Raw genomic sequence first — 12,627 nt, forward strand, 5'->3', positions numbered from 1 at the left:
TGCGTGTTGTTTTTGTGCCTTATTTCAAAAAAGTTGTATTGAACATCATTAGATGACAGGAATGTATTAGTAAAGTAATGCTTCATAACAAGGCCAGAGCCAAGAAGGTTGGCTCGTTGAACGGAACCTATGGAAATTGGAAAAGTTTCAAATATATAGCAAAAAGAATTTTTTAAATAAATAGAAATCCTATTCACTGAGTAAATTATGAAGGAAATAAAAGATAGAATGAAAATATGTAGAAAAATGCTATTAGGAATATTGGAATAAAAACAAGAATTATTTATATCACGTAAGAGTGCTTTACCAATTCTGCAACACAAGTAAGCGTAAGATTATCAAAAATATTCCATTACCTTCGCATACAGTTATGAAATCTGAAGTACCACATCAATGGTGCACTCACTTGTCATAAAGGGGCCAAGGGATCTAAGCACTAAAGAAACAGGGGGAAAACAACCATTAGAATATTTTTCAAAAATCTCTTCCTAATTAAAAAATGCAGTTTTTTATTTACGTTGTGTCTTGCCTTCTATTTCTATGGTACTTATGAATTAGCGGTCACATAAAGTGGGAATTTTATTGAATTTTGATCAAAAAAATTTTTTATCTGTTCAACCCGCCTCCTCCAACATTAAAACACATTACTGTATCTTAGAATCTATTCACAGAATTCCGAATGAATCTAATTAATGTTCAGAATTAAATATATTTTCTAATCTATAACTTAAAAACTTTATCAAATATTTAATTTTACAATAATTTTAATACCATTTTATATATCAGCTAGAGTACGTGCTTAGAAAAACTTGTAAAAAGGTGATAACTATCTGCTACATCTCCCTGTGATAAAAAAAATTCTAGATAATGAAAATATGACTAACAATTTATAGGGTATTTAACTAAATTTAATCCTTTTTAAATTGAATTTTAGATGGAATATTCATAATATTGCAGTTTAAAATGTTCTAGATAAGAATTTTTGTATTAGTAATTTTATAGGTAAGAAATTTAAAGTATAAACATAAACGCCATTATTTATTGTAATGCATTTCTAAAATTTATTTTGAAAATCATATTAAATAATATTTATTGACTGTCAAGCGCAATTTAAATCTCATAAAATGTAATTGAGTTTTGTGGTTATTTAATATCAAAAAGTCAAAACTCATTAATTATCTTCTGACATTGTCATAAACATAGTTATAATCAATTTATTAGTAAACAGAGAAATAAAAGAATAATATTATTATGCTGAATATAAAATGTTTTAAGAAAAATCATTTAAAATATTACTTTTACGTCTTTTACATAAGACTGTACAGTATATAACAAGGAAAAGTATTGGAAGTGTCTGAAATTTGACCCTCCTAGTTTTCCACAAATCACGTTTTGAGACCTCCTGAACCCCAAAAAAAATTATTCCGTGGATGCGGATGTAGATATGTGTCAGGATATAGGCCTAATATGTTAGGATGGAGTAACAACGAAGATACGAAATTTGGCACGATAGCTTGTGTATAAGCGGCATTGATGTTACTAAATTTTGGTAGCGAAAGGTCGAGGGGGTGGAGAGATAGAGGAAAGTAATGTGTGATTTCGAGAGGGTTCGGAATTAATGAAAACGTTATTCATAATTAACATTTACAATTTTTAATGAAGTTCTTCACTTCTCTCAAAATTTATTATAAATTGGCCTTTTGCCAATTTATAATAAATAAAAATATAAAAAGTGTTTTTATAACAAAATCTCATAATGTCCCATACACAATTGTTATTATCATTAAAAATATAAGTTATTTTTTAACACAGAAAAGTTACGCAACTCGTTTCTGTAATTTATAATTGTAAGTTCATACGTAATATTAACATTAAAATAAACAAATGAAAATATTATAATTTTAACGATGGTAAAAGTGAAAAATTTTAAAAATCGAAAAACAGCAAATTTCAATTTATTTTCGAGAATTATCCTAATGTGATATTTGTAATTTTTTCCTAATTTGTAAAGCAATTTATATAGAGAAATTATTTTTAGTAAGTAATAGGACCTAAACACGAAACCACACAAGAGCAATTCTTCTACAGTATTTACGATATTCTGTACGAAGTGAGGAAATTCTGCATCATATAAATCACGTTACTCTAATGCATTTCCCACTTTAATCTGATTTTGAAATTCCTGAAACGATTATTTAGACGAAGGAACCTTTAATTTTAATTTATTTTTCAGACTAACATTAGACAAAGTGAAAAATACTGAGCAGAATATAGAGTTAAGTAAAAACTTTTTATACGTGTTTGAAATTTATAAAATTTAATAAAATAATAGGAGAATCATGACATACTTAAAAATCATTTTTAACGAAAACTTAAACTCTTTATTTAATAATTTTTAATATTTTAAAATTATTGGAAAATTCTAAATTGTGCATTCATATTATTTATAATGAACAATTAATAGTTAATTTTACCATATAATTTTCTACAGAAAAAAATGAAGTGAATGAAGATAAACGTTTTTTGTCAAAGGCAAAATAAAAATATTCATTAAGTATGTTAAATAAAAAATAAATAGGCATTTAAAACACAATAAGAACCCCAGAAAAAGAAAACAAAAAAGAAACTAATTCCCTTGTTAGAAAGTTTTTGAATGGAATAGTTTCACAAGGATTTATTTCTTTTGAGCAGTGTTTTTTAAAGTTATTCCATGGCATTACCTATTAGTGAATAGTCATGGCGGCAGAAAACTATTTCACTATTAAAAATGTTTTAAATATTTAAATTACAATATAATACGATTATCTTAATATATCAATTTTATTTTTATTATTTTACTAAAAATGTTTAATTAAAATATAAGATTTTAATTATAAAATATTTTAACATTGTTTACTTTAAAATACTTTTTATTATATTTTTTACAGTATTTAAATATAATAACTTGATTAATTTGCATATCTACGTTGTTTCTTGTATAGAAAAATTGATCTGTGAAAAATTGTCACTCGATAGCTTACCTAGTTGTTACACAATACACTTTATTCTAAGTAAAATATTCATTCTTTTCAGTACTGCATATTAACCAGGAAGAAAATTCTTTACAAAAATAGATTTTTTATACAAAATAATAAATGGAAGTTAATCTTCTTGAAGAAAATGTACTGTACAAATATAAAACTTCTAAATTGAATCTGGAATTATTATTTACATCGAGAGATTTATGAGCATCTCACTTGTAAATGGCTTGCATCAATCCTTCTTTTGAAAATTTTTCTTTTACATTTTTAAAGTTTAAATCAAGTCTTATTACCTTTAAATCTAACTGATAAATATATTTATATTTAATTATATTTCTTTCACCAGATTATTTGATAAATTGTAGCAAGTTTTATTTACTTTAATACTGAAGTTCAATTATTTAACTGTATACATTTTTTTCAATAATATAAAAATCATTCGAAATCTTGTACGTATTTATAAAATAGTACCGAGAAAAACTTAAAAATTATAATTACTGTTTATGTGATTTATTTTTAAATTATTATATTTATGATTATTATTATTATTTTATTATTATTATTTTCAATTCCATTCTAAACATAGAATTAGGATTTACATTTTTATGAAAATTGTTATTTTGAATTACCATATTCATATACGACTACATCATAGCATTTAGAAGATAATTTTTATACAATATTGAATTTTATTAATGTTATGGCATTGTTTAAGTTAATAACAAAGCTAATATTAATAATAAACTTATAATATACAGGGTAATCATTTTAATCAATCAACTGAAATGACTCGAACAATACATATTATTGAAAAATCCATTATACTAAAATGTTAGAGTTCAAGGGTATCACAAGATGGTGCCGTCGGTTTTCATCATATATGGCACTACAATCCGTGAAAAACAGGATCAATTTTATTTTCAAAAATTGGAACCCCATTTCTATTGTATATTATGATTCTATATAAAAAAAAACGAACAGACTTGTATCTGACACTTTCTTTTACGGAAAGATGCGAAATACTCGTAACAGAAGTTACGAGCGTTTTAACTGTAACATGCCCCCCTCACACCACGCGCGCTCGGATATCTGTAACTTTCGTTCAAAATAAGATGAAAAATCATTTAAAATTTATAATATATGGTGCAATCATTCTATGAACTCGCGACGTCCCTTATATTAATAAAGATCTATTCAAGAATCCTGTAAGTTCCGCTGACCGATTGATTTGAATTTATCAGATTAAGATAAATAAAGTATTATTTAATATAAACAAAATTTACAAAATTAGCATTTTAATTTTTATATGCGTATGATTTATATTTATTGGTGTTATTGAAAAAGTAATTTTTAAAAAATGTTTTTGCACACTACAGTTAAAGTTCTAAATCAGAGCTTCCAAAGAACAAAGTTATGTTATGTTTTAGAACTGGGAACTAGGTTGATTGTACGCAACTTAACAAGAACCATATCGTGAAACGAAACATGAACCTTCGTGCCCTTCGTGAGTCGCGTCCTTTTGCTTGTGCGATCACTAGATAAACAAATGCTTCGTATTTAAAAAATATATATATGCATATTACACAATCGTTAAAGAAGTGGATAAAGAAAAGGATTGGTGTGATAGTATAAAATAACAGCTATTACTGAATGATGCACAAAATTCTTTATTTTATAGAAACAAAATAAAAGTAATATTTGGCTACTGGCGATGTTAGGGTATATATGCATCCTAAGTTTAACTAAATAGTTTATTCCCAAAAATTTACGAAAAAAAATTTACTCTAAATGAATAAATATGTCTCTTTATTCTTTGCAACAATAAGATTTTTCAAAATTCGACCATAGCACACAGCTAACTATGTAAATATGCCCTTTCGGGACAAGTTTGAACAAGTCTTTGCCAGTAGGCTTAAGAAGTTCCATTAATGTGCCAGCAGAAGATTCTGAGTAATTCACGTTTTTAGAGAACTTTTTTCCGAATGTGCTTGAAAGCTTGGAGTTTTCGGTTCAGGAGCAGCGTGTTATCACCAAATTTTTGTTCTCTTGTGGTAAAAAAGCGACCAATGTTCACAAGCAGTTAAAAGACATCTGCTCTTGCTGACTGTACAGTTAGCAAATGGGTTTGTCGAGAATTCGCAGTTAGAAGAAACTCCACCAAACATAAACCATATTCTGGTCGCTCCATCGTTGCAACTTCTGTAAACTGTTCTAGTGGAACAGATGATGATGGAAGATCGACGACCAACAGTAGACGAAACTGCTAAGGCTACATGTCTATCGAATGAAACAGTTCACCTGATTTTCACTGATCATTTGTATATCACGAAGATGTTTATACTCGCTGAATTCCACGTCAACTGGATAATGAAAAGAAATGCACACGAATTAGTTTGTCAGTCAATGCTGGCCAGGAATGTTGCAACGAATGGCTGTTTTTTCATCGTGTGAACAGGATGGATAAAGTGTGGATTTACTCTTCAATTCCGAAACTAAACGCCAATCAAAACAGTGGAAACATGCAGCTTTCCCACCTTCTAAAGTTACAAAAAGATGTGTGAGATCCGGAATTTTGGTGACGGAAATCTCGCTCTTTTATTAACAAAAATTGTTAATTAATTAAACTTTTGTTTATGTAACGCCTTAGTAGAAAAAACGATCTTTCCCGGGATTGTGTAAACTTTCCGGTCATAACTAGCAACATCTATTGTTCTCTGCAGAACTTGCATCTCATCTTGCAAAAAGGTTGACAGTTAGCATCTAAATGTCGTCATTTGTTATAGATCCCTGGAACACCTATAACCTTTAACCTATGTACATCCGATCACGTGGTGGAAATTCTCCACTAAAACGGATAAAAGGCAGTTCTTACCCCCTCTCAGGGGAGTTTACAAACATACGCTGGATAGACGACATCGCGCCGATCTTCCGAACTTGCGGAATTCCGATCTCTGATGAACCTCGAATTAAATCATCGCTAAAGTCGCGATATATATGATTTGTGCCGAAACTGGATTATAACCCTTGGATCGTTCAGAACCGTTAAAGGGGATGGCTATACAGAGGTATAAAAGTACGGTGAAACTCTCTCTAGGTCGGTATAGAAACGAGCTTTGTGTAGTTTTTGTCATTTTGCCTATTCTTTAATAAATTGTTATTTTATATTTGTTAAAATAATGGTAGACTCTTTTACTCGATCTCGCCCTTCACCTTATCGTCGACCCCAATCACCTCTCTCTACACGCGCCTGACATCATCCTGACGATTGAACGGGAGCCTTACGCCCCCGTATTCACAGATGCTTCCAACGACAAAGTTCTTGTGCCATTTTCTGGTAGAAACGTGGATTGAATTTCGTACTTTCCGTCCAAAAAGTGACACGATTACTGGCCAGTATGCATATGATATGCTGAATAAACATTTGCTACCAGAGATTCGTGAATGAAGTTCCAACTTTGGTGGCACAAATTTTGTCTTGCATTGAAACAACGCTCCGCCACACAGAGCGCAAGTTGTACGAGATTTTCTGATAGAAAAGGCGATCTAAATCGTACATGTCAGATCTGGCCCCGAGCGACTTTCGCTTGTTTACAAACCTGAAAGATTTACTTCATGTTACGCATTATGCGTCAAAATATGCTCTTGATTCCGAAGGATTCCACCAAAGTTCACTTTTTCAGTGGTTTCGAAGGACTCTACAAAACAATTTTGCACACTGCTTTCACAAGTGATTAATTAAGGAGATGACAATTTTGTCTTCACAATTCCGTGGATTATATTATAAAGTGACATCGAAAGTTTTCTTCAGAACTAACTGGTTTAGAAGATATGGCTAAACGGTACGTAGTTCAGTTATATACTGTAAGGCCAATTTTTCGTGGAAAGCAGGAAAAAGTTTCGTATAAAAGAAATTTGGCAAAAGCTTCACCGTATTTTGAACGTCGTTTGTTTGGGTTTTTACAGTGCAAACCTTTTCCATTGACTTATTATGAGAATGAAATTTGATTCTGGATATCTACCGTTCTATTTTCCGAATTTAAAAATTCGACCTCTGTCATGATACGTCAATTTATTACTTCTAGCAATGTTCGAAACTTCGTTCTAATCGGTCGAGTCATTACTTCACGAAACGTGTTTCACCGATTTCATAATTTCAGTCACTGCCTGACAAACTTCGCTCGCTGCATTTCAGTCAGTAAATCGTTGACCTGGTGATTTCGGGCACTACAGTATACATTTGATAAAAGTGTGTGAAAAAACTTAATACACAAAATCCAAAGTCTCTACATTGATATCACATAAAGTGACGTAAGAAAATTAAAATTATAACAACCAATATATCGAATTTATATAATTTATTTTAAAAATACTGAGTAATTTTTATCGTACGTTGTGGGTGTCATAGAATTGTTTGTATGTTTGTTTAGTTATGTTATGGTAACGCAACACTTGGGCGATTTGCCTGGTGGGTGCCTTTCGGAAGGCATTTTTAAGGGTAACTGGCCCATATTCAGGTTACAGACGTGGAGAAAACCCGGAAAACGTCCTGACGAGGTGCAAACCCACGACCAAACTTTCAGTGTTCAGGGAACGGACCCGTTTGGTCACTGATGGGCCGGGTGTCTTAGAAGGGTAAAGGATATAATTAATCGCAATAATATCTATATTAGCAATACAATAATAACAATACTAAGTTTTTGTCTACGAAGTAGAGCAGTTACACATCTTGCGAATTCTCCCCAAAATTGCGGTTTTTTGGAACTTGCAAAACTTTCCAAAACAGATTTAACAATTTTGGGCTCTCTTGAAGTCTAACATAGTTGATTTAGTTAATTTTTTAGAATGCGTAGTTTTCGAGTTATTCAAACGGATCCGTTAAAATACAATTAATAAATAAATTACAATTTAAAAATTATTATTTAAAAGCAACGAAGTATTCAATAATAAACATATTTTAAAATAATTTCCTTTCTCGATATTGTTTGCCTATATTTATTTAAGTCAATTAGCTACCTAATTATAGAATTTTATTTATTTTAGCAATTTTTCATATAATATTAAAATTTTCGTGAATACTTTTTCTTTGAATTGTTTTCGACAAATATATTGAAATTTGGACGTTTTGGATATAGTTTTTATTCCATTTAAGTAATTAGAATGAAATAAAAATTACACCCCAAAAACTTCAAATTTTTAAGGTTAAGAAAAACTCCTTTAATACAAATAAAAATCTCAGTTACTTCATTAAAATACATGCAAAAAATATTGAACTTTTAATTAGAATTAAACAGTGCATATCTAATAAATCATATAAAAATCTTTAGCTTTTTAAAAATAAATTACATTATTTATATTAAATTAAAATATTTTAATAAAATTAAATGTAATTTTTAAAATATATTTTCACAGAAAATTATAATAAAAATAAATTGTTTCAAGCTGTAAACAAGAAAGTTATTAAAAGATATTTTTGCTCTTAAACAGTCTAATAATAAAGTAACAAAGATTTAAGAACATTTCTAGAATTGTGTTTACAACTGAAGAAATCAGTAATAAAAATTATTCTGGCATTTAACCAATTTTCAATTGTGCTACAAATTGAATCGATAATGGTTGACGGTTTCGTCTAAACTTCATTGAAACTTCATGAATATAAAGATCATTTGCAATTTTTCCATTAATTCTACTTAGCCTGAAGGAAATTTCAAGCAATCTTCGAACTTTTAAACAAAAACGCTTCTTATTTGTCAATCTAAATTTACCATTTTTTAAAAGAAAGGTAATTACTTTCAATTCCTTAAAATAATTTTTCTCTTCACATTAAAATAAACTTATTACTAAAACGATAACATCTTCCATTTATTTTAATTATACTTTATATTAATGCTATTTAATATACAGTTTCAATTATAACTAAACTAATTAGCAAATGGATTAGCGTTTTGCTATTAGCAAACTTCTCTTAACATCTTACTTAAAGCTTAATGTTTATGAATATTAAATTTCTGAAATAGTAACTTATGATGTGGAATATAATAGACTGACTGTAAATTAAAATTATTGCAATTATACGAAATTAAATGATTTAATTGCAAAGATATGTTGCTGAAAATTGATGAAATTTTATAGAATTATTATTAGTGGAAACATTATTGATTGGCCTTGATTTCTTTATTTTTTTGAAAGATATTGACTAACCTGATGATTATAATATATATAAGTATTCTAGATCAGGGATTTTCTTCTCAGTTTTGTATCTTGCTTCTTCGTTTATAGATTATGGTTAACCGCGTATCGATAGATTCACTATCAACGTTTATTATCAATTAATGGAACAGTAGATTTTTCTTTATGATCACTTAGTAAAATCAGAGAAATACTAGTGTAGAAGTATTTTATGTATTAACAATACTGATTTATCAATTGGATTAATCTAAAATTTTTCTCAATACGTATAACATTTATTTAATGACATTTTAAAATAGAAATAACTCATGCTTGAATTAATTTAGATAAAATCACAAAAATTAAACAAACATATGTATTTAGTTTAAAGTAAATATTTTCACTCTTAACTGAGCAATTTAATTTAAGTTTTAAACAAAAATAATAAAGGTTTATTTTTTTAAAAAATATATTCCAGTCAGACCTAAGAAATACTTTACTTGTTCAGCTAATGCAATTTTCTTTGCTAAAATAATTATATACTCTTTACCTTATTTGAATATTGCAACATTCATAAAAATACATAATTCACAGGGAATTATTTACAGTAATTTTATTTGTGAAATTTATGAAAATCCCTCTTTAATTAACATGAATTTATCTACGGATTAGTTATAAAGAGGTAGGATACATTAATATTTATTATTTAAATTTAAATAAATTAATATTTAATTAATTGTGTAATACTATTATAATTTTATATTATTAGTTATTTATGTTTAAAAAAATGTTTTAAAATTTATTTCAATTATAATGTTTTCTATAATTTAAAGTAATTTGCATTAAATTTGTAAAATTAATTTTATAAAATATTTTGTAAAACGTAAATAGGTTTTTTATACGTAAAGAGATATAAACACATAACTAATTTCGATTATTTAATTATATTTTAACTTATTATATTTTTAACGTTAATTATTTTTATTATAAAAAGAAACGAAAATATTTAATAACGAGAAATAATGTTATATTTATTTTATACATTCAGATTTTACTGAACTAATAAAAATCTTACATTATTTGATCGAAAATATCTAGACTAGATATTTTCGACCAATATACCTTTATCGAGTATTTATTTTTAATGTTTTCCCAAACTTTTCTTTAAAAATAAATACTGAATTTCAAACTGTAATTAGTTTATATTTGTCCTCAATTAAAATAGATGTTTTTCTTTTATTAAAATTCAAATAATTAAATATGCTAATTCCTTTAGTAATAAAAGTTATTTAATGTCATCTTTATTTTCAACTCAAGTTTTTTATTAAGTATTTAGTTTTATTAACAATTTTCTATTTTTTAATGTTAAAATTTATTTTTATTTTTATTCTTTTTCAAAAAATGACGGTTTGTAAAATGTGCTCCAAAATCGGAACCCCAAATATAAATGGAATCTCACGAAAAAGTAAAGAAAACAGGAAAAATTATTGCATATTATAATGTATTTAAACATGTTTATGCATTGAAGAATAAAATTGTTTATTTGCAAAAAGTGAAATTATATTTATTTGCCTGTGCTTCTGAACAATCTGATAGAATGCATGTATAATGTTCAAGTGATATACATGTACATGTGATCGTCAGATTACTGCAGTAAACTCACAGTTCACCGCAGCAATCTGACGATCACTTTTCGTCACAAAACATAAAGATAGCATCATTTTCATGTGATAATCTCATTAAAATAAGTTTTGGGACTCGAAATACTTATATTGGTTTTCTTATTTCTTCTTCTCTCTTATCAATACTATGACATTAGCCATATATTCTGAGGGGATGTTAGTTTTTTCTTATTTCGTTCTTTGACATCTATCTAAATACGTATAACATCTAATTAGTAAAACTCAAAATAATGTTTAAAAAAGTAGGGTCTCTACTTTGGTTTTTACTTTGGACCCCACTTTTTTCAATATTATTTTGTGAAGGTCCGTTATAGGAAAAGGAAATGTTTTAGAACAACATGGCGTCGTCAACTATGGTGTGTCAGAAACAGTTAACACAGCACACAATCTATTAACTTAATTCTACTGCTATGTGTTAGTAATGGAAAAACTGTTAATTTCTTAGAAGTGAAGTCACGCTTCAACAATTTCCTGAAGAGCAGGAATAAAGAAGCAAACTTTCCTCAGACGAGAAACCAAAACTGATTAATAATGACTCCACAGGTTGACGAAGAGGTTGTGAAGTATTTACTTCATTTTACGCTATTCTGTAACATTTTTTCCGCGAAATAAACCAGAATTAGGTCTATACTTATAGTAAAGATCTGACTTTGGTGCATTTCTTCTATAATATAAAAAATCTTTATGGATTGAATATATAAATGTTTATCATTTTTGTGCTAATTTATGTAACTGAGAAAGTGAAAATGTGATAAATTATATAGAATCGCAATATTTATCAGATTTCTTTTACCTATCGTATTACTGCGTAGGGTTATTTACTCGTATAAGGATACGACCTTGTTTTATCTAATTTTTTGTTTTAACCTTAAATAATTTTCATTTTTCTTCTTTTTTATAAATGAATTTTTGTTAAACCAATTCTTGTAAAATCTTGCTAAATAAAATATTGTATTGTATCTAAGCCATATAAAACAAGGGAAATTGGTAAGTTATTATGAAACATTTTACATAGATCAATCCTTGTAAAATTGGAACATAAAACACGATTTTAAGCTTTTTTTTTATAAAATTTTATGTAATATATAAGTTACCATAAATGTTTAATAATTCTAAAATATTTCTCTGCTAAGTATTTCTATCATAGAAATACTTAGCAGAGAAATAATGATGATGAATAATGAGATTATTGTAACCACTGTAGTAAAGATACCTTTTTCTTAGTGACAATTGTTAATAGAATAATTTAAAAGGTTAAACATATTGTTTTCGCTATGGTTTTATTAATAAAATAAAGATTTTAATACAGTAGAACCTCGATTATCCGTACCTCTATTATCCGGATTTTTGATTATCCGGATTGTTCAAAATAAACAAACATTTTACGAATTTGCTGATTTGCACTTGGCGAATTACGATACTGTTTATGGACGTGATGGAATGCATAACTTTTTTTGTTTCAACAACGTCTCACCCGGCACAGTGGCCGTAAACTCTTAAATATATTTTGCGTCGTAATAAATATATAATTTGACATACGTATTTATAAATAATTTATATTCAAATTATATCATTTCTATGACCAAGGGCGGCGTATGAGCAACGTGGGCCACCGCCTATGCCTCGCGGTTCGAAGGGCCTCGCGCCTCGAAGGTTTATGCATTACTTAAAAGCCGCGAACGCGACGAAAAAATTTTACTCGTCATAAAACGATAAATAGTTTGTCAAATTTTTATTCATAAAAATGCAGTTTCAACTGC

Source organism: Centruroides sculpturatus, unplaced genomic scaffold (assembly GCF_000671375.1).
Source record: "Centruroides sculpturatus isolate CEXI.00-Female unplaced genomic scaffold, Cexi_2.0 scaffold416, whole genome shotgun sequence".
Classification (NCBI taxonomy): Eukaryota; Metazoa; Arthropoda; class Arachnida; order Scorpiones; family Buthidae; genus Centruroides; species Centruroides sculpturatus.